The sequence below is a fragment of the Calliphora vicina genome, chromosome 4, assembly GCF_958450345.1.
Source record: "Calliphora vicina chromosome 4, idCalVici1.1, whole genome shotgun sequence".
Taxonomy (NCBI): Eukaryota; Metazoa; Arthropoda; class Insecta; order Diptera; family Calliphoridae; genus Calliphora; species Calliphora vicina.
The window spans coordinates 51,634,103-51,659,075 of NC_088783.1; the positions used below are offsets into that span (position 1 = coordinate 51,634,103).

A 24,973-nucleotide genomic window follows, 5' to 3' on the forward strand; every position below is an offset into this window, starting at 1 on the left:
TTAGGGGGTTGTTATTTTGCAAACTTTAAAAACAAAAAAATAATAAAGAATTGCAGACAAAAAACCAACAAATAAAATGTACACGCGACATGCAAAGAAAAACAAACAACAGCATTTAAAATGAAATGCAAAACAACAACCATAAATAAATAATAAAAATAAATAAAAAGAAAATAATTCTCTAAATTACGCGAGCAGTGTAGAAAAATCTAAAAACACACATTTATTTATTTTTTTTTACTCTCAGTTATTTTAATGAGATACATTGGGGCAATACGAAAATAAGTGGTAACAATTATCACTAATAGAGTGTTTGGTTAACCGATCTTTATATATTTAGTTAAGCAATTAGGAATTAATAAATCTCAGCATGGAATACTTTATCCATGAGTACCTAAATAATAAAGCAACCCAATTATCATGATCTCACTAGCTTTACTAGTCTGTAAAGAAAAATATTGGAGGCCCTTCTATGATTAGATTGTTAACAATGATTATATACGAAACATACTTAAGGATCTTTTCATGGAAGGACCTCCAATATTTTCGTCTTGACAATTTTAATACTCGAGTGATCGTGATACGTGATCCTTACATTTCCGACATCCTTAATGATCATCAAATATCATGATCATACGAGTATTACAAGTCTCAAAATTATAATATTGGAGGTCCTTCTATGAAGAGATCGTTAAGGATGATTCGTATAATAAAAATTCTTATCCGATCAAAAATATAACAGTAACCACACAAAAGGTGAAATCAGCGGGCTATACATCTTCCAATCACAATAGGGGGTATAAAGAACAAGTAAGAAAGTGTGGTCGGTCAAGCCCGACCATATAATACCCTACACTAAGTAAGAGAGCAAAAACATTTTTCTTTTAAAATTTCAATAATTTATATTTTTGAGTGATTTTCGGAAGTGGGCTTTATATGGGGGCTATGACCAATTATGGACCGATCACCATGAAATTAGGTCGTGTGATTTATGTCTATATTAAAGTTAACTATATTGAATTTTGTGTGTTTACCAACATTTTTAAGCGATTTATGCACGTTAAAGTGATTTTAGGAAGCGGGTCTATATGGGAGCTATGACTAATTATGGACCGATCGTAACAAAATTTGGTGACATGAATTTTGTGTATATAAAACTTATTTGGCTAGGCCCCCATACAAATGTCCTCCCGAAATTGGACTTTATCGGTCATAAATGTTTAATTTATATATGTATCTCCACAAATTCCGCTCCAAATAAGTTTTATATACACAAAATTCATGTCACCAAATTTTGTTACGATCGGTCCATAATTAGTCATAGCTCCCATATAATAATGGACCGATTTCAGCCAGTTTCAGTAGGCTTGGTCCTTGAGCCGAAAAAATAATATGTACCAAATTTCATCGAAATATCTTCAAAATTGCGACCTGTACTCTGCGCACAAGGTTTAATCGACTGAGAAAGTGATTCTAAAGGTAGGGTCACACATGGCAAATATTTGACGAAAAAGACGTAACCGCTAAATAAAATATAATTTAATTCTTATATTTATTGTCAAAAACTCATTTTACTTACGATAATTAAAAAAAAACATTTACTTTTATTTTATTTGATGCTGTTTCATCTTACAAAACACTTGTAAGAGTAAATACGTCAAACAAATTTGTGCTAAAGAAAAGTGGTTACGCTTTTTTAAGTAAATATTTGTCACGTGTGACCGTACCTTAAGTCGATCGGTATACTTTAAGGTTGGTGTTAGACTAATATTTTTGGGCGTTACAAACATCTGCACAAACGCATATTACCCTCCCCACTATGGTGGTGTAGGGTATAAAAATCTTACATTTCCAAAACATATGCTATTATAAATAAACATACCATGCAGTTGATAAAAGCTTCAATCAACAATTTTTTCGTATCAATCGTGATGCACGTGGAAATAGATGTGTCGGCCACCATGGAAATTATGATAAGAATTGAAATTGATGCTTCACTTTAAAACGGCTAAAACAGAGGTTCGCTATGTCCTACACTTATGACAACGATGGATTAATGGTAATCAATAAGATAATAAGAGCAGCGGTCAATGTTTTTTTTATAATCATTCCTGCTCTTCCCAAGGAAAGCATAGATCTTCTAGAGAAGAAATTTGCAAAGCTGTGTCCATATTCCTGAAGAATAAAGCCTGACGTAATAGAAAGGACGTATTAATATCAAAACAACACAACGAGTTAGGAAAAATTCGAAGATTGCGAAAGCATCTGTCAATGTATGATCTCTTTACAGGCGCGTAACATTACGTTTGGTTCATCCTACAGCGCCAGTTCTGCTTACCAAAAGTGGCCCACTGGGCACATTATATCACAACCACTACCTTCATAACAAGAAAGGTGAGTTTCCATTTAAAGTTTGGCAATAGGATAAGATCGGTTCGACCCTGGTGAAAAAAGGAAATTCCCTTTCCCAAAACTGAAAATGTTTAATATAGAAAAGGAAACCTACGACCGAAGCCGAAATTTTTCAAAGGAAATTCCCCCAAATTGGTTGACCTGAAACCGTGCCTCTCTTTACATAAAGATCTTAGCTTCGATCGTAGGTCTTTATGTTGAAAAATTTTAGTTCAATTTTAGCTCCAATCGTAGGTCTTTTTTGTTGAACAATTTTAGCTTCAATCACAGGTAATTATGTTGAACAATTTTGGCTTCAATCGCAGGTCTTTATGTTGCAAAATTTTAGCTTAAATCGCAGGTCTTTATGTTGAACAATTTTAGCTTCGATCGTAGGTCTTTATGTTGAACAGTTTTAGCTTCAATTGTAGGTCTTTATGTTGAACAATTTTGGCTTCAATTGTTGGTCTTTATGTTGAACAATTTTAGCTTCAATCGTAGGTATTTATGTTGAACAATTTTGGCTTCAATCGCAGGTCTTTATGTTGCAAAATTTTAGCTTAAATCGCAGGACTTTATGTTGAACAATTTTAGCTTCGATCGTAGGTCTTTATGTTGAACAGTTTTAGCTTCAATTGTAGGTCTTTATGTTGAACAATTTTGGCTTCAATTGTTGGTCTTTATGTTGAACAATTTTAGCTTCAATCGTAGGTCTTTATGTTGAACAATTTTGGCTTGAATTGTAGGTCTTTATGTTGAATTTTAGCTTCAATTGTAGGTCTTTATGTTGAAAAATTTTAGCTTAAATCGCAGGTCTTTATTTAGTTCAATTTTAGCTTCGATCGTAGGTCTTTATGTTAAACAATTTTAGCTTCAATCGTAGGTCTTTATGTTAAACAATTTTAGCTTCAATCGTAGGTCTTTCTGTTGAACAATTTTGGCTTCAATTGTAGGTCTTTATGTTGAACAATTTTAGCTTAAATCGCAAGTCTTTATTAAGTTTAATTTTAACTTCAATCGTAGGTCTATATGTTGAACAATTTTAGCTTCAATCGTAGCTTGAACAATTTCATCTTCAAATTCAAACTTTAGCTTCCGGTTTTCCTACATAAAAGTGTAGGTTTTCTAGAGAATAGGGTACGATTTGTACTACTAGACTGTACTAAGCTTACACTCCGAAACTGCCGAGAAGGAAGTGTCTTCTTTATACCAAACGCGTACAATAAAACCGAGATATGCTTAACATCTTTATATTCAATAGAGTTTATTGTCACCAGCTTGGTAAAGAGACACATTTTAGACAATAAAATTAATAATTTGAATGCCATGCTTATTTTATAGGGTTAAAAAGGGTATTCCAAGAGGGACTTCCGAACTTTTACAGTTGAAGTTTCATGACAGGGCGGCGCTACGTGCCATACAGCTTATGCCACATTTTACATTTTGCACGAGCGATTTAGGGGCATGGACATCTCACGTGGAAGTGATTTTAACTGGCCACCATAATCGTGCTCTTTGACTTTTTCTTGTGGGGTTTTCTTAATATATTTATCTCAAATTTCTGGATAAAATTTCTCACAACGGTATTGAATTTACACGGTACCCGTTGTTAGGCGGACTACTTGTTATACTTGGTAGGTACCCATTAAAAACTTTTAATTGGTTTCGCATTAGTCGGAATATTAGTTTCGCTTCTGTTTCTACTTAAATACAGATTAAGTTCAGTCTGTAATATTCATGAAAATTGTATTTAGTACAATTATTTTTCCAAACTTGCCCACTGTGGTGCTCTGTGCTCTTTTTTAAAAAAAAGTGAGTGTGTTTCGCATCATTTTTGATTGTTTTTGTTTTTATAAATTTCATTTGTTGATGATGATATATTTTTTTTTACGCTACTCGTGTTCTTGCCGAGTTTTATAGATGGATTGCATTGCATTGCATTTCAATCTAGAAACAACAAATACATAGAAACGCATACACATTCAAACAAATACTGTGTGCATCCGTTTTATAATCGCAATTGCCACCATCATCATCATCATGCACTTAAACAAACGTTGACGATGGTGCTGATGATGACGGGTGGTGGTTGGCTGAGATGTTTGTACGAGTTTGTAAATGTTTGTTCGCTTAGAAATAGTTTATATGTGTGTTTCTATGTTTTGCATTTGCGTATGTGTATTTTTTTCTACTTTTTTGCATTTTATATTAGTTTTAGAGAAATGTTTGTTGGTTGCTTGGTTTATGTGTTTCTATTAGTTTTTTTTTAATGTCGCTACCCAGCAGTTCTTGGTGACTGTCCCAAACTAGTGACACTTTTGATTACAATGAGTCTGTCTGATAGCTGGTCCAGAGATAGAAAAACCGTACTAGGTACTTAACTGTTTACTTGATCAGCTACATAACTAGATATATTAACCTGTATGGGTGCTAATTGATCTCAAATAGTCATCTCATAGTCAGTCCGATAACCGATTCCTTGTATACAAACCTTCATCCGACAACTCTCCAATAGGTTAAAATAACTAATTTCTAAAGTGCAGTACAAAATAAACGTTTAAAGTGGCTACACTCTAGATTACTTAGAGACACTTAGGTGACAATTGTCTTAACGCTAAATTACCTGAGATGTATAAAGTAACCAATTGTCCCAAAATATATAAATTGAAGTCAGCCAAGTGATCAGACATTAGTGAAAATTACTGTCTACTGCTGGGTAGTTATATATATTGAACATCATCAACCAACTCTAAATGAAATCGTAAAAATGTGTGTGTTTTTTTTTTTGGCTGTGTCAGCTTTTGCTGCACTTATTTTTTATGTTTGCTGGTGTTTGTGTTTGACTACACGCGCACTACCACTAATACATTTAGATTATTCTGTGTGTGTGTTTGTGTTTTTTCATTTACAAATTGCATTTCGCGTGTATTATTTCTAATAAAAACAAATCACTGAAAATAATATATTAAATTGAAAAATATATTAGATACACACAAATGCGGACATGAACTAATCAACAAAGAAATAGAAATTGTCAAAAAATCAAATTTATTTAAATTCTCTACCTCAGGTATGACAGAAAAACATACGTACTAACTAAAAGATTTGATGGTATTTGGTATACATTAGGGGATTTGTTCTGCCCCCAATCTGAGAAAGACTGACGAAAACAAGAACATTCTATATGATAGGTTTTCAATGCAATTAAATCAATAAAATCATGGTCCAAAGTAGTCAATGTATTGGATTCACATACCGGTTACATGGAGTCAGCTACATAACTAGTTATTTTCGATAAAATCACATCTCATAGACAGCTTGTAAACAAACCATCATCATCCAACAACTCTCCAACTGGTGGATAACAAATTAAAACTTTCTAAAGTGCAGTACAAAGTAAAAGTTTAGAGTGACTACACTCTAAACTACTTAGAGACACAAAAGTGACAATTGATTCCCGCTAGGCTAAATGAGATTCCAGCATACTTAAGCAAAAAATAAACTGGATGAGAATTATATCAACACAATTTATATACGGTAAAACCTTGATAACCCGGACATCTTTAATGCGGATTAGTCGGTAATCCGTACATCAGTTTTCATTTCATTGTGTACTCTAGAATCCGGATTGATTGCATCTTTTTAACTTTATAAAATTTAAAGTCACTACACTCTAGATTACTTAGAGACACTTAAGTGACAATTGACTTTTCTTTGCAGTACAAAGGGCACATAAGAAGTGAGTCGAAAAATCTTAACACACGTTTTTCCTTAAAACGTTTAATCCAAGTACTGAGCTGTAAATGAATCATTCTTTTTTGATTTTAATTCGTTACGAATTAGCTAAATTTTGATTTTTAATTAATTCTTCTCACAACAAAAAAGAATCAATGCAAACGAATTAGGCAGAAATCAATTTCAATTCATTTCCAATTCAAATGAATTTGTAAAAAAGAGTTCCAATTCGTTTTCCATTCAAATGAATGTGTAAAATGACTAGAATTCAAAATCAATTCAATTCAAATGAACTGGAAATGAATTGCAATTCACTTCAACAAATTCATTTGAATTAGAAATGAATTGCAATTCACTTCAACAAATTCATTTGAATTAGAAATGAATTGCAATTCATTTTGACCAAATTCATTTCAATTGACTCAAATTTCATTCAATTCATTGTTTAGAGTGAATGATTCGCGAATTAATTCAAAAATGAATGATTCATTTACAGCTCTGCCCAAGTATTATTTGATTTTTTATTTGATCAAGTTACATTTGAAAAGACTGTCAGTTATTATGTTTAATAATCAATTATGTTCATTTGTTGTTAATCTGATTAAAATAAAGGAGAGAAGAACGAGCGTACTAAAATTATTAAATATTTTCAACAAAACCCCAACATGGTCCTACAAAAAGATGGCCAAACAATCAAAGGTCAGACGTCAAACTGATTCCAATGTTATTAAATTGTATCGGAAGAACTTCACCGTTGATAGAAACCCTGATACAGGTAGAAGGAATTGTCCACATGACATTTCTAAGCCAATAAATATAAAGAAAGCATTTTCAAAAGAGCTCCCAACACATCCGGTAGGAAAGCTGTCCGGGTAGCTCAGTACTCGACCTATTTGGTACGAAAAGTTAAAGCAAATGCAGGTTTAAAAGCATACAAGGCTCAAAAAGTTCCTAAGAAGAACTCTGCAAAAAATTTAGAGGCCAAAGACTGAGCACGGAAATTAAAGGTCAATATTTTTATGTTGCTGATGCTCCAGAGAATGTTGTAGAAATGTTTAGAACCCAAACGCAGAAAATTTTCCCAAAAAGTTCTTGGTATGACAACAATATGCAGTTGCGGCTAAAGAAGCCAAACATTTGTCTCTATAAATACCTAAATTTACATCAAGGAATGTTTACAAAAGAGGATGCTTTCATTCATAAGCCTTCGTAATGTGTCCACTTATTTTTGGCCTGATTTGGCATCCTTTCACTAAAGCAAACAAGGTCATGAGGGGTATAGGAACAATAATGTGTTATTTGTAGCAAGACAGGCAAATCCTCCAAATTGCCTGGAGCTAAGGCCAGTGCAAAGATATTGGGATCTTGTTAAAAGAGAATTGAAGAGCACTGAAAAGGTGTCCAAAAGTATGGTAGATTTTAAACGGAGATGGAGAGACAGAAAGCTGAAATGGTTTCCGGAAAAGGTTCATAAATTCATCACTATTGATTAGAACTATAAAAATAATATTTTTTGTAAGTTGTAATAATAATTTCAAAACTGTAGGTTTAGTGGTTTCTTTTTATACCCTTAACCTTCGTGAAAAGTTTGTCATTCCGTTTGTAATTTCCACAATATAATTTTCCGACCCTATAAAGTATATATATTCTGGATCCTTATAGATATCGGAGTCGATTAAGCCATGTCCGTCTGTCTGTTGAAATCAACTTTCCGAAATAACTTTTCCCCAAATAACTTACATACACGATTTATACAGCAATATCTCCGGAATTCTTCTGGGTCGGTTGCTATTTAAAATCGGTCTAAAAATGGCTGAGATATAATGAAAAAAAGCAGGACAACCTCGATTCTTGGCCTATATCTGGATTACTAAGTCATTAATATAGACAATATGGATATCTAATGATAGATATTTCAAAGACCTTTGCAACATCATAGTAAATTGGACCTAAAATGGGTTAAAATCGGAAAAGTTTTTTTTCGCTAAATTTTTTAAAAAAATTAAAAAGTAAAACAATTTTTTTTAAATTTTTAAAAAAAATTAAAAAAATAATTTTGGAAAAATTTTGTTTACCGCAAAATATTAAAATAAAAATTAAAAAAGCAAAAAAAATCGAAATTTTTTTTTTTAAAAATTAAAAAAAACAACTTTGGAAAATAAAATAAATTTTGTTTGCCTAAAACTATTTAAAATTTTATTTTTTTTCCCTAAATATTAAAAAAAATTTTAAAATTTAAAAAAAAAAATCGAAAAAAACTAAAAATACAACTTTGTAAAAAAACTTTGTTTACCTTTTTTTCTCGCTAAATATTAAAATAAAAATTTAAAAAAAAAACAAAAAAAAATTCTTAAAAAAAAAAATATTTTAAAATTTAAAAAAAAAATTCGAAAAAAAGTTTTTTTGAAAAAAAATTAAAAAAAAAATGAATTTTGTTTACCTAAAAATATTTAAAATTTTTATATTGAAGTATAATTTGGTGAAGGGTATATTATATTCGGCAGAGCCGAATATATCTCTCTTACTTGTTTTTATTAAAATTTACGTATGTTAAGATTTTTTCGATTTCAGTCCTTACGTATCAAATGGTGAAAAATAAATAAATTGGAGTCAGGCAAGTCTTTAATGAAAATTACTGTCTATGGGTTGTTTATTCTAGGGACCAAACGATATATAGTGTTAAAATACATGAATTTTTGAACCTTTAATTTTCAGAATTCGATAATATTTTGTATTTGTATGGAAGATATCGTTTTTCAGATATCCTTTGTTCAAGGACAATTTTTTGGTTCAATGTCCTGCATTCAAAAGCAGAGTTGTAACTAGGCGTTACAAAGTTAAAAAGTATTTGAATATTTGAACTTTGAACATCTACAAAAGACAAACCAAAGCGAATTTGAAAATTCTATATGACCTTCAAGAACTTGAGTAATAAGTTTTAACAAATTTGGACCGGGAAATCAATTTTTTCAAAAATTCTTGGTTCATATTTTAATCACCCTTTTTCACCCACCCACTTTTCCTAACAAAAACACTTCAATACTTTCTATCATTACTTTCCGTTATTAAAATTGTTATTGCTGTTGTTGTTGTTTCTGTTTCTATTACGAAATGAGCCTGGTGTGTCTTTAATTTTCAAATGTTTGTGCCATAATTTTTTGACAACTAAAAATATGATTTACAGCCAACGCAAAAATAGTAGTGCAACAACGTGGCCAATCCATCGTCAAACGCAGTTTGTGGTCGCCAAAAAAAAACATAACAGAAAAACAATGATTGCCACAATAAAAAACGATTACCAAAGACACGAGCCTAACAGCCAGCAAGGCTAGTCTGCCTGCCTGCCTGACTGCTGCCTTTATGGTCAACATCATTGGGCATCTACCCTCCTGCTGTCACCGCTGTTATTGTCGCTTTAAGATGATGTGGTTTATGCCGCCTCGTTTTTCTTTTCTTTTGCGTAGTTTTCCTATTGTTGAGGTTTTTTTTTCTTTTTTTTTTATTAGAGTCTAGAAAGATGCAACAACAAAGTTGGGTACTTTGTCAAGTGGCTTTTGTGTGTCACCTCAGGTGAAAATAGTCTCCTCCAAAAATTGCAAAAAAAAAACATAAAATGCACAGTGTTTTTGTTGCATGTTATTATTGCGTCTGCAAGCGTTCTATTGCTATGTGTTTCCCTCCAATTGCCTCTGTCTCTGTTTAACTTTATTGTATGTGTGTTTTTGTATGCGAAAACATTGATCATCCTTTTCTTATCGCTGTCGTTTGTCATTAGACTACGTGACCAAATGTCGTAAGTAATTCGTTATGGCAGTCAGACTGGCTCCTAACAGCAGCAGCAGCCGCCTATCTCAGCTCAGTAGTTGGTTTTTGCCAACAGCAGCTCAAAACATATTTGCTACGCTTCTTTCTTTACAAAGTTTCCCCTCTTCACGATCGTGTCCATGATCGAATGCTTTAGTCACCATTTTTTTCTGTCGCAATGAGTTTTGGCTGTGTTGTTTCTAATTTGTATGCATTATGATTTTGTTTTTAGCTGATGCTCCCTTCTTCTTGTCTATAGACTAGTAGAGGTTATCAGTTGAATTCTAGTAGATATTTTAGATGTTGTTTATTTATTTTCGGTTGCATAAAGGGCATCAGCAGCCACAGCAGTGACAAGTTGTGTGTGAGTGTTAATTTTTGTTGTCTAATTTAAACATGAGAAGTCTGTGTCTGATATTTGATTTAAATTTAGATTTTTCTGGCATATTATTGCTATTTTTTTCCAAAACAGGTGATAATGAACTTTGGAATTATTGTTGTCAACATTATTTCTGTTTTTTTGATTGTCTGTTGTTTTAATAGGAGATTATTGCTGTTTATTTTTAAATATTTTTACTGTGTATTACTCTACATAGGGGAGGTATTATGAGTCAGTGTTGATGATGTTAATATTAACATGGGACTTGAATCAGTTATGTTATTAATTTGAGCATATTATGGTTGCCGCAATCACATCATAATAACAACTATCCTAATACTGTTAAAAAAACTTGCAATATTATTGAAATTATTGCGGTGATCATGTACAACTATATTTTTATTCTGGGTGTATCTTCTTCCATCATCTAACAGTATAGCAAGACTAGCTAAAAGTAGAAACTGGACACCAAGAAAACGCAACAACAAATAGTTTTACTTTCCTTAAGAAAACTAATAAGGGTACTCATTTAAACGCTTAAGTTTCCCATTTGTTCAATTGTGCAAATTTGCGCGACGTGTTTCATGAACCCACCTTTTCAATTTTGTGCAAGTTTATACATTAAATTTCTCTCTATTTGATACAAATGTCAAATAAAAATAAATTCAACAAAAGCCTTAAAAAATAAATTTTCAAATTGTATAAATTTTAATTTTAAAAATGTTGAATGAAAGTTAAATCTTTGGAACAAACGGTGATATACATAGTTTGTAAGATTTTATTTATGTTCTAGCTGTTGGTTAATGCTTTCATATACAATGTCATTTAATACAATCATTCTGTTCTAAAGTTACACAATTTTCACATGCTCAAAATTTTTATATTTTATTTGATTTTTATTTCTTATTAATAAAAGTAAACAAAAGCAGCTGATTCATCAAATGCACAATAAATTCAAGTTTGCGAGTCTAAATTGTCGCGCAAACTTATCCGAGTTGTGCAAACGAATTTCCATACATTTTTTGACAGTTCATTTGCGAGAGTATAAAAATGCACAGATTGCACAGTTTACGAGGCATATAAGCGTTTACATGAGGACCCTTAATGACAAAATTACCTTATTTTTAGCATATTTTAGTTTTTCTCATAAAAGTACCAAAAATACTACTAAAGAATTAAATTTTTTCTCTCCAACTAATGTAAAATGCAACTAAATTCACTTTGCAATAAAAATAAAAAAAAATTTTGGACTTTTTTAAAAAAGTTGTAAAAAGGTATGTTAAAAAGTACTTTTTTCCTTGAGAAAAAATAATGACTTGTTTAGTTGTAAAACAACTAATGTAAAATGCAATTAAATTCACTTTGCAATAAAAATAAAAAAAATTTGGGACTTTTTTAAAAAAGTAGTAAAAAGTACTTTTTTCCTTAAGAAAAAATAATGACAAAATGTTTAAAAACAGTCCAAGCTGAAAATCAAGAAAACGCAACAACAAATAGTTTTATTTTCTTTAGGAATAAAAGAAGTCTTAATACTTATTTTTACCAAATTTTAGCATATTTTAGATTTTTTCATAAAAGTACTAAAAATTCTACTCTTGAAAACTTAAAATTTTTTCTCTGCAAATAATGCAAAGCACTATGCAACAAAAATAAATTAAATTTGGGACTTTTTGAAAAAAGTAGTAAAAAGTACCTTTTTCCTTAAGAAAAATAATGATCAAATTTGTCATTATTTTTCTTAAAATCTTTTATTTATTTGGCAAATGTTTGTATTACCTTTTTTTTAAAAAAAAGTACTAAAAATACTACAAATTTTTCATTCTAACTTACTTTCAAATCAATTAAAGGCATTTCCAAATGAAAATAAATAAAATTTACGTTTTTTTATAATAGTAGTAGAAAAGGTATGAATATCTTTCCTTGTAACTCTCTTCTTAAGAAAAGTAAAGACAAAAGTATCCTTCAAACCATTTAAAAAGTTCAAAATATGTTTTTAATACTTTTCGTAAGCTAAGTTTAGCATATTAGATATTTTTTGAAAAAAGTACTAAAAATACTACCTTTTTAAAAATGAAAATTTTTCATTCTAACTTACTTCAATATAAATTAAAGGCATTTTTAAATGATAATAAATAAAATTTACACCTTCTTAAAATAGTAGTAGAAAAAGTATTAATAAAAAGTACGTCTCTCTTTAATAAAAGTAACGACAAACGTGTTTTTAAAACCATTTAAAATGTTTGAAATATGATTGCCTTATGTTAATTGGGAAATTTTTGTTTATTACAATTTTTTAAAAAAAGTACTGAAAATACTACTTTTTGAAAAATTTAAATTTTTAAATTTTTTTTAAATTAGTTAATCTTTAAAAGCAATTAAAAGGTATTTCAAAATAGTAACGACAAACGTTTTTTTTAAACCTTTAAAATGTTAAAAAGATGTTTTTCATGTATTAATTAGGAGATGTTTGTTATTACACATTTAAAAAAAAATGTACTGCAAATACTACTTTTTGAAAAATTAAAATTTTTCCGTTTTTTTAGTTAGTTAAATTTCGAAATCAATTAAAGGCATTTCAAAATGAAAATAAATAAAATTTAAGCCTTTTTAAAATAGTAGTAGGAAATGTATTAATAAAAAAAATCACTCTCCTTAGGAAAAGTAAGAAAAGTATTCATAAAAAGAACCTCTCTCACTAAGAAAATTTAACATAAAAGTATCCTTAAAACCATTAAATGGCTTACATTGTGATTTTAATACTACTCTACTATTAGCATATTAGAATTTTTTTTTTAAAAAGTACTAAAAATACTACTTTTTTAAAAAGTAAATTTTTTCATTAAAATCATTAAATGTGAAATGTGAAAAACAATGGGAAATAAATAAAATTTGAGACTTTTTAAAATAGTAGTAGAAAAAGTATTAATATAAAATACCTAAAATACTTAAGTAAACTATCGACATTTCAAATGTTTAAAAGATGTTTGTTATACATTAATTAGGAATTTTATGTCTATTACACATTTTTTAAAAAAAGTACTAAAAATACTACTTTTTGAAAAATTAAAATTTTTCAGTTTTTTTCAGATAGTTAAACATTATAATTAATTAAAAGCATTTCAAAAAGAAAATAAATAAAATTTAAGACTTTTTAAAATAGTAGTAGAAGAGTTAATAATAAATAGTACCACTCTAATTAAGAAAAGTATTTATAAAAACGTTTTTAAAAGGATTTAAAATTAGTTTTAATAATTTTCATTAGCATATTTTAGTATATTAAATGTTTTTTAATAAATTTGTAAAAATACTACTTTTTTAAAATCAAGTTTAAGTAAAGATAAATCAAAATTACGCCTTTTAAAATAGTAGTAGGGAAGTTATGAATAAAAAGTACCAATCTGCTTAAAAAAGTAATGACAAAATTACATTTGAAAGCTTTAAAATAAGTTTTTAGTATTTTATTTGAAAAAAGTACTAAAAAATACTACTTTTTTAAAATTCAATTTTTTCATTCTAACAAACCTTAAAATCATTTAAAAATATTTTAAAATGAAAATAAATAAAATATATGGTTTTTTAAAATAGTAGTAGGAAAGGTATTATTAAAAAGTATAATTTTTCTTAAGAAAACTAATGAGAAAATATCTTTAAAGCCATATAAAAGATTTAATAGATGTTCTTAATCCTTTATTTAGCAAATTTTTGTCTATTACAATTTTTTTTTAAAAAAGTACTAAAAATACTACTTTTTTAAAAATTAAAGTTTTTCTTTCCAATTAACTTTAGACGCATATAAGTATATTTAGCAACACAAATAAATAAAAATTTAATTTTATATAAAAAGTAGTAAAACATTTTAGAAGCTTCCAGATATGATATTTTTGGGAATTTTTATAGTGAATGGTAGCCTTCGATACATAAATTACTATATGTATATGCACGACTTCCTCCCGTTATTGTTTGCAGTTTCTAAGTTACACTACTTTCTTTTGCTCTCATTATCACTGTGCAATAAAGGCAATTTTTTGCCTTTAAACCCCACTGTACTGTCCTCCGAAAGCTTACATTGTTTACACAAAGTCTGGTAACATTAATTTCAATCAAAAATTCTTATCAATGCGTGCACGAGTATGTATTTGTATGTGTGCAATAAATTTCGCATTAATTTAAATCAACTTGTAACTAATGAAGGCAAAAATATAAAAAGTAAAGTAAAAAAAAAACTAAACAATCAAACCTAGTAACGAAATGAACCCTTCTTATCTGCCTCTCTCTGAAAAAAAACACAATTTTTTTTTTGTTTAAGAACGCAAAGAAATGGACATTTGTTTTACTTTAAGCTCTACGCTTTTATTTTGAGAGTGCTGCAGTTCGTTACACACAATGCAATAAAACAAGCGAGATACAATACGATTTTAGAAAGCTCAACGGCAACAACATTCCAAAATCATTTATTACACAACAACAACTGCGAAAAGCAAATAAACCAAACAACACCCACACAACTATGAGGAGACTGACTGCACACAGCTAAATAAGTATTTGTAGATGAATTTAGAAAAAAAAAAATATTTGAAACAAAAATTATACGCGTTGCACTTAAATGTATTTGAAATGAATGCACTAAAATGACCGAGAACTTGAACATGAACAAACATGAACTAAATAAACTAGAACACAGAATGTCGGCACTCACATTCACAGCAGCAATACAGCCGAAGTGCAGCAGCAGCTAGAGAAAAGTTAAGAGGAAACATATAAAAAAACGAAAAACTTTTCTGTGTTTTTTTTTTATTTATAAAAAATAAAATATAAATGTTGCACAGTGGCTTGATAAAAGAAAAAAAGTTGTTCTATATTTTGGTTTTTTTCTTCTTTTTTATATGAAAACTTTTCGGTTTTGGGGAGGAAAATTCCTATTTCACCCCCTCTGGATCCGCGCCTGCTTTTCCGATAATTTAATACTACTTTCTCACAAAATCGTGTTTTTCATTTTTGAATTTCCGCCAATCTTCTCCATATAGCTGTCCTTATTGTGCAGTATTTTAATACTTGTAAAAGTAAATTTTTATTTATTTTGCCTTAAAACTTTTACCCAAGTATTATTTGATTTTTTTTTTGATCAAGTTTCCATTTGAAAAGTTGTCAATTATTATGTTTAATGTCAATTATGTTCAATTGCTGTTAATCCGATTAAAAAGACTGACGAGAAAAACGGGCGTACTAAAATTACACAGGGCAACAAAATGGAGACAAATTTAGAGGCTTTTTAAACCACTACACAATTTTGATGTATTGTGGTTCCAGTAGTTTAAATATGGTCCAAATTTTAAATTCTATGGAGAAGTTTCTTTTTAATTTTTTTTTTGTAAAATTTTGAATTTCTTTACATGTTTCTCCACATAATTTATGATAACTCAAAAAGGGTTAGTCCGATATTATTCAAATAAACTTAGAAAAGTTAAAATTTACATAGCCTTTAATCCATTTATATATAGCGTTTTATTCGGCTCAGTAGTTTCGGAGTTATATTAACAAATTGAAGCAAAAAATATATTTTTTACGTGAAAATAGCAAATTTTTGTGTTTTAAAAAACTCATTAAAAATCGAAAGCGGCAGAAATTGTTCAGATTTATTGCTTTATCGCAAAGCCACATGTAATAGGAACAAAATGAGATAACGATCATAAAAATAGATTGAATCTTTTCGAATTTATTCACAATTAAGTGAATTCGCTCATTTTCACAAAATTTAGTTTTTTGTTTGATATACATAATATTGAGTAGTTAATGTTCTTCTTTCGATTGATTGAATTTTGAAAACATTTTCCCCATGCTATGTACAAAAGTTCACATGTATATTGCGTTTTAATCGGCTCAGTAGTTTCGGAGTTATAATACCAAATTGAAGCAAAAAATATATTTTTTAAGTGAAAATAGCTATTTTTTTGTTTTAAAAAAATCATTAAAAATCGAAAGCGGCAGAAATTGTTCAGATTTATTGCTTTATCGCAAAGCCACATATAATAGCAACGAAATGAGATATCGACCCTAAAAAGCGATTGATTCTTTTCGAATTTATTCACAGTTAAGTGAATTAGCTCATTTTCACAAAATTTAATCTTTTTGTTTGATATACATAAAATTGAGCAGTTAATGTTCTTCTTTCTATTGATTGAATTTTGTAAGCATTTTCCCCATGCTATGTACAAAATTTCACATATATATTGCGTTTCAATCGGCTCAGTAGTTTCGGAGTTATAATACCAAATTGAAGCAAAGAATATATTTTTTACGTGAAAATAGCAAATTTTTTTGTTTTAAAAAAATCATTAAAAATCGAAAACGGCAGAAATTATTCAGGTTTATTGCTTTATCGCAAAGCCACATGTAATAGGAACAAAACGAGATATCAACCATAACAATCGATGGATTATTTTCGAATTTATTCACAATTAAGTGAATTCGCTCATTTTCAGAAAATTTTATGTGCGTAGATGTAAAATGTAAATTGGTCAAAATCGGGAAAAATAAAAAAAAATGTGGAAAAAACTTTTTTAAAATTAAAAAACAATTTCGAAAATAAAACATTAAAAAACAATTTTGATAAAAAAAAAATTTATTTTAAAGTATAATTTGGTGAAGGATATATAAGATTCGGCACAGCCGAATATAGCTCTCTTACTTGTTTATTAACATTTATGTATGCTAAGATTCCTTTAGATCTCTCTCCTTAATATCTATTTCAAATATTAGTAGCTTCTTCTTGCAGTAATAATTTAAAATTCTTTTTTTTTATATTTGTTAGTTTCCGTGCCCACAGTGCTTTAAAAAAGCTTTATTTTTCTAGTGTTGAGTAAAAAAAAATTCATTTCAAAGAAACATAGCAAAGGGGTAGCTGCTTCCCCCACTATTTTGTCTATAAAAAAAACGAAACAAATTAAATGTGATAGATTTACGAGCTCATATTCCGTGCATTGCTCTAGTTTTTGTATATTTGTTTTTTTTTTTTATTTTTTTCTACACATTCTAAATAGAAAAATACAAAGCTTTTTTCTTGCAATTTGTATATAGAAACAAAGAGTACAAGTGCATTTTTAAATGCATTTTTTCTATTTACGCTCTTTACTTTCTAAATGTAGCATACAAACACCACAACAAAAATATCCTAATCTCCCCTGTTCCCCCCTCTCATTCTAAAAATTTATGCAAGTGTAAGTTTTAGCGCGTATACAATCAAATTGATTGTTGTTATTGTTGTTGTTGTTATTTGATTAGTGATTTGGTTGGTTGGTCGTTTATTAAACGAATACTCAATATATGATCGTATTTAAAGAGCATGCATTTTGATTATGAGCACAACAACAACAACAAATACACACAATAATGCAGTTATTTGTTGCTATGTTTTTGTACATTCGTATAAACATCATTATTGTTGTCAATTAAAAAGAAAAAAAACTTTTCATTATGCGAAAACAAAATAAAAGCTCTTTTTTTTACTCTCTATTGCTTGGCGATCTCTGTGTTTGTGATTGCGTTTTCTTGTTGTGCTTTATATTTATAGCGTTTTTGTTGTTGTCGATATTTTTTTTGTATTTTTTATTTCAGAACAACGTTCGACCTTGACAATGAAAAATTTGTGCTAAACTCTTGTTATTGTTGTTGTATAGTTTTCATTATATACACAATAAATATATTTATTTCAAGTTGATTTTTTTTTTGTTGTTCATTTATTTGTTTTTGCAATTGTTGTTGGCAGTATTTTTCGCGTAATTTCGCAAGTTTTCGTTAAGTGAAATTAAAAATTTTATTTTATTTTCATTTTTATTTTGGTGTGTTTTTTTTAGTGTTTTTCTGTTTGATATTTTTAATTAAGAAATAAAATGTTTGATGCATTTTAATTGAAACGTATAAAATAAAATCATTTTGAAGCAAGAGTGTGCAGCTAGAAAAAGTGAGTAAGAGTGTGATTGCGCATAGAAAAAAAATAAGAGGGTGGTCAAATTAGTAATAAAAGGGGTATTATAGGTTTTTTTTAATTAAATTTTTATAATTTATGTTTCTAAATAAATATATTGTATTAAATTTATTTTTTTTTTTCTATTTTCAGGTGAGTTGTGCAAAACTTTAAGTGATCTTCATATGGTCTGAATTTTTAAGGTAAATTACACAGGTCTTGAATAACCACTATATAGATTTAATGCATCATGGCATCAAAAATTGATGAATTTTTCAATTCTAGGAGAGAATTTTTTTTGAAAAAAATTTAAGTAAAATTATAATTTTTTTAGACATTTCTCCACATAATTAATGATAACTCAAAAAGGGTTAGTCCCATATTATTAAAATAAACTTACGAAAGTTTAGATTTACACAACCTTTAATCCGTTTATATATTGCGTTTCAATCGGATCTGTGGTTTCGGAGTTATAAAAACAAATTGAAGCAAAAAATATATTTTTTACATAAAAATAGCAAAATTTTTTGTTTTAAAAAAATCATGAAAAATCGAAAACGTCAAAAATTGTTCAGATTTATTGCTTCATCGCAAAGCCACATGTAATAGGAACGAAATGAGATATCTATCATAAAAATTGATAAAGGCTTTTCGATTTTATTTTGAATTAAGTGAATTTGCTCATTTTCACAAAATTTTAGTTTTTTTTGTTTGATCGACATAAAATTGGGAGTTAATGTTCTTTTTTCGATTGATTGAATTTTGTAAACCTTTTCCCCATGCTATGTTAAAATTTTCATATATATATTTCATTTTAATCGACTCGGTAGTTTTGGAGTTATAATAACAAATTGAAGCAAAAAATATATTTTCTACATGAAAATAGGTATATGTTTTGTTTTAAAAAAAATCATGAAAAATCGAAAACGTAAAAAATTGTTCAGATTTATTACTTTGTCGCAAAGCCACATGTAATAGGAACAAAATGAGATATCGATCATAAAAATCTATGGATTCTTTTCGAAATTATTCATAATTAAGTAAATTCAAAAAAATTTCAAAAATTTTTGTTTTTTGTTTGATCACGAATAATTTTATATTTATTAATTGATTCTGATAATACTTCAGAGAATAATACAATGAGGTGTGAAGATTAAATATTATTTTCAATTAACCCTTTGATGTATTTGAGTTCTAATTAAGGACCAATTAATAAAAAAAAAAACTTCAAAACAGTATCTGATTAAAATGTTTGAATGATTAACTTTATTATGAATTTTAAAAAACACAAACATTATACCATACGTGGATCCAGGGATGAAAAAAAGAAAATAACCCCCTTTAAAATTTGTTTTTTTTATTTATTAGCGAAAAAATTTTATGGGAACATTTTTTTTTATAATTATACCCTTCACCTTCGTGAGAAGGGTATATATATGTAAGTTTGTCATTGCGTTTGTAATTTCTACATTTTTCATTTCCGACCCTATAAAGTATATATATTCTGGGTCCTTATAGATAGCGGAGTCGATTAAGCCATGTCCATCTGTCTGTCTGTATGTCTGTCTGTCTGTTGAAATCAATTTTCTGAAGACCCCAGATATCTTCGGGATCCAAATCTTCAATAATTCTGTCAGACATGCTATTTAAAATCAGCAAAATCGGTCCACAAATGGCTGAGATATGAGGAAAAAACCAAGACAACCTCGATTTTTGACCTATATCTGTATTACTAAGACATTAATATAGACAATATGGATATCATTATAATGATAGATATTTCAAAGACATTTGCAACGACGTATATAACACCGTAGTAAGATGGACCTACAATGGGTCAAAATCGGAAAAAAAAAAATTTTAACCCTAATTTTTTTCACAAAAAAATTCAAAAAAAAAAAAAAAATTTAAAATAAAAAAATAACAATCGAAAAAATTTTTTTTCCAAAGAATGAAAAAAAACAACTGGAAAAAAAATAAAATTTTGTTTACCTAAAAATATTTAAAATTTTGATGTATAATATGGTGAAGGGTATATAAGATTCGGCACAGCCGAATATAGCACTCTTACTTGTTTTTTTTAATTTCTTTTTTTTAATTAAAAAAAAAATTTGAAACAAAAAAATTTTTTTGGGGCAAAAAAAAATTCGGGTTAAAAAATATTTTTCCCGATTTTGATCAATTGTAGCTCCGACTTACTTTGGCCTTATATACGCCGTTGCAACGGTCTTTGAAATATCTATTATTGGATATCATTATTGTCTATATTAATTATTTTCCCCTGGGGCAACATTTTCGCTTCCAATGTGATTTCAATATAAAATTTCCTACATATAAAGATTGTCTTATATTTTGGTTTATAACTTTTTTTCTATTGAACTTATTTGACTGATTTTCAATACCAAACTGCTTAGAACACTGATGAACATTTTAGGTAAATCTGATTAGTTTCGGTTTTGTATTTTGAACTTGAGCGTGATTTACACAAACCGCCATGGTCGCCTGGTTGTGTAAAATACAAATAAATGCCCGTTATGCGAAGAAACTTACCCGATTTTCTTTGGCAACCCAGTATAAACATACAAACCTACTTTTCCCACAAACCAATCACCACCTATTTTGGCATAAAATATCATCATCTTCTTATTTAACACAAAAAAATCTATACCAAAAAATCAACGAACCCTAAAATTTATCATTATTGTAAATGTATATGAAAATTTCACTTGTTTGTCCGCTTATTTCCTTAACTAAACGATTTTTTTTCCTCAACCTTTGACAAAAACAATTGGCAACTATTTCCCATTCGCATTTTAGCAAATTTCTTAAGATTTTTCTGATATATGTATTTGCGAAAACTAACATAAGTGAAGCGAATGTATAAAAATAAAAATGAAAACATTTTTTTACTTTTAATTTCATGCAAAATACGAATAAAATTTAAACAAAATATTTGAAACTTTTCAAAAATGTTGCCAAAAAAAACTAAAACACACTGACAAACCCTAAGAAAAACCTATTTAGTTAACAAAGGCCAATATGTATTGTAGGGTTAAAGAGGTTTGCTGCAGAGCAGGGTGGGGAGAGGGGAGTTTAGTGCTATAACATGAAAGCGGAACTAAAAACCGAACTAAATTATAAATTTATTTTGTTTGTATGTAGACTCGTGTGTGTGTATGTAGAAAATAAATACATATTATACCTACTACTAGGGGCACATTTTTCAAGGGCACGCGCGTTCTCGGTCGGCGTTACACACGAATGCAAAAATTGCAAAACAGAAACAACAACAACATTAAGAGCAAGAAAACACAAATCATAACGAGGAATATGCGTTCGATCTCGCTTATACCACCACCCCACATACGAATGCAAACAATAACAACAACAAAAACTAAACGCAGCACAGAATAGACGAAGCTTTTTTGCTTTTATATTTTTTTATTTTCATTCTCTAGTAAAGTGAAGAGAATCTTAGTGAGAGAAAACGATAATCAAGCATGTTCTGAAATGTTGTTAAATTTTAATGTGTTCAGAAAGAGAGTGCAGTCGGGTAGTGATGCATACTTATATTTTGGTTTTATTAAATATAAATCGGCCAGAAAACCGACAGTTCTTATATACAAAATAATAATGATTGAATTTAACAACCTTTAAATAAAAATGGAAATAATTTCGTCTTTTCTTACAGACACTCAGAGAAAAAATTCAAATAGTTGTAGCAGAAATATGTTAAATGCAAATTGCCTGATTTTCATTCAATTCAGAAGTCTTCACCTTAATCTTACATGATTTTATAAAACTTTTATTTTGTTCATTATATAGCCTTTCGATTCTTAGATTCTTTCTAAATATGATTCGAAATAGAAAGTGTTCAAATGCATATGTTAAATACATTGTAATGTGAAAGACTTTCCTTTGAAATTCCCAGCCAGATAGGACTTCAATTCTTAGGCCTTCTAAAAGGCATGCTTACACATTCTAAAAGATTCGATACTCATTCCACTCTGCCTGCTCTTAGAAGGTGCTCAAGAAGTCCTATGAATCCCCTTCTAATAACAAGTGAGTAAATGAAAATAGTCTACATCAAAAAATAAAATACTCTGCAGCGAGAATGCTAGGCCTTGGCTCGCAATGACACGCCGTGTAAAAAGGCTTACATATTTTTGGAATCTACGTGAAATTAAGGCACTGTCAAAATGTCAGTCAAGGTTTACTTGTTTCTCTTCATCATGTATATCATGAATTCCATATGACTTCCTAAAAAATCGATCTTTAGTCTTTCGATATGTATCATATTAGGTGGAGTCATTTGGAAATTCCCCTTTATATGGTCGAAATCGGAAGGCCCAAGCTAAAAAAATTTGTGTTTGTTTTCTTGAATTCATATAAAATAACATATATATATATTGTTACGTTTTAACCTTTTCAAAACGTTGGTTTATTTCCTTTAAATAAACCGGATACTTTTGATTGCAAATAAAAGCCGTGTAGTAGTTTAAAAATTGTAACAACTCTTTATTTATTCAAAATGTACAACAACCACAGCATTAAATAGCCACTCAATGTTTTTTATACACGTTTATAAATTCTCAGAAATACAGACACAATTTATAATGTACACGAATTTACTTGAAAAACACAACACACTTTAAGGCACTCAGTTGATGTTTATTCGAATATTCTAGATCTTACTAATACATACGCCATCTGTGGTGTACTTTCTACAATGTTCTTTAACTGAATATTCGAATTCGAATACAGCGTTGCCAACTTACGATCAAATCAATTGAAAGCTTTTATTTAATAATGCCCACAGATATGTTACAGTTTGCTATTACAGCACTGTTATTTGAAAGCATTATGCTACTTTCAAATCAGCCCTTAAAATCGTTATATTTGAATTCAAGTACAATTTCGTAACAATATTTTGGATCGTTATAGATAGAGAATCTGATATAACGATGTCTGTATGTTGGTTGAAATAAAATTTTTGAAGGATCTAGATATCTTACGAACCACAGATTAGGATCAATGTATCAGATATGCATATTATCGTTCTCAGATATGAAATCAGGGACCCACAATTATTGTTACTTTTTTCTTTTGGAAGAAAAGGTTACGCAAAAATTCCATTATCTGTTTTAGGGAATTTTTAACCATTATCGTACATTTTTAACTTTTAACAATTGTGGTTTATTTTCTTTAAATAAAACGGATTCTTTTAAATTGAAAATAAAGGCGCCTAACAGTAACTCACACGCTGTTACTATTTATATACACAACGTAATCTTCTAGAAGTCTCATGAATAATCTAACGACAACCCCAGAATGTTCTATTTCCACAATGATCACCTAGAGCTTTTGAAGCTGCTTTACTGCTGTCTATATGAAAGCATTCACTCTCATGAGTGGACCGGTGAATTTTGAAGGTTCTCGAATACATACAAGAGAATACGAAAGCAATTCATTAAAGTGAAAATTATGACTCAAAATTTTTTAAATTTTTAGCTTTTATTTTGAAACATTTGTACAATATAAATTCATGCAAAGTATTGGCCATTGTTAGCTATGACCTTTTCCCATCTTTCTGGCAACATATGGATTTCGAGCCAAAAGAACTGCTCATCTTTTGAGGCCAAATACGAAACACACTTCACTCTGTTCCAAAGTGAAGCGTATCCACAGAGATCGTTCTTCAACGATCGAAACGAATCATTGTTGGACAAGGTCTGGAGTATAAAGCGGGTGAGGTAAAATTTCCCTATCACTTCTTTCTAAATAGTTTTAAATTCTCAGTTGCATGTGGTACATGATCACTATGATGATCTGGTCAGATTTCAGCTGCTTCTAACAGATAAGACCCTTTTTGTCCCACCAAATACAGAGCATTACCTTAGCGCCATGAATATTTGGTTTTGGTGTCGGTTGGGCTGGTTGATTGGGCTTCACTTACAATCTCTTACGCTTCGGATTATCGTAACGGATCCATTTTTCATCGCAAGTAATGATTCCGTGCAAAATAAACGCTATACATTTTCTTTTATAGCGTTCAAACATAATTTCGAACATGCCAAATCGTCTTTCAAGATAAATCGGCTTCAATTCTACTTGAGTAGCCCCCAATGATTTAGCAAGCTCTTGCACTATACGGAATCTCATCAAACGAGTTCAAGATCAGTTTAGGGGTATCGCAAGGCTCCGCTCTTTCTTCACTCTATTTCTTATCTTTCAAAAACAACCTTCTACGTCAAACTTTTGCAGATGATTGCAACATTTGCCATTCATATTCATTCAGTTATAGACCAAGCCTATCGGAGATTGGGGCAATGAGGCGAATAGAGTCGATCGTCTTCGTCGCAATGTGGGTTGTATATTCACTGTTCTACCGATATTACAAATGAGCTCTGCTGCAATTGCGGAACTTGTTCTCGAAATCCGTAGTTTCTTACGCAACAGTAGGAATAGAAAGGGCTCATCAATTCGTTGTCGACTAGACAGTGGATCGCACAACATATAACAGGGAAAATTCGTTCTTTGGGGAATAAGCTTCCTCCTGAAGTCCTTCCTATCACTTTTAGTATAGGAAAATTTAAATGTCCACAAACACTACTCTCTCTATCCTTCCTCCCATAACCTATTTTCCTAGTTCCAACACAATGAGTAGGGGTCATTCCCTGAGTGCTGGTCCAAAAAAAAACTTA

General features: G+C 29.5%; 1 protein-coding gene across 4 annotated transcripts in view; it reads left to right on the forward strand.

Moving 5' to 3' along the window:
* mamo (maternal gene required for meiosis) overlaps positions 1-24,973 on the forward strand; it is a 595,590-nt gene that overhangs the window by 238,291 nt on the left and 332,326 nt on the right. The window lies entirely within an intron of this gene.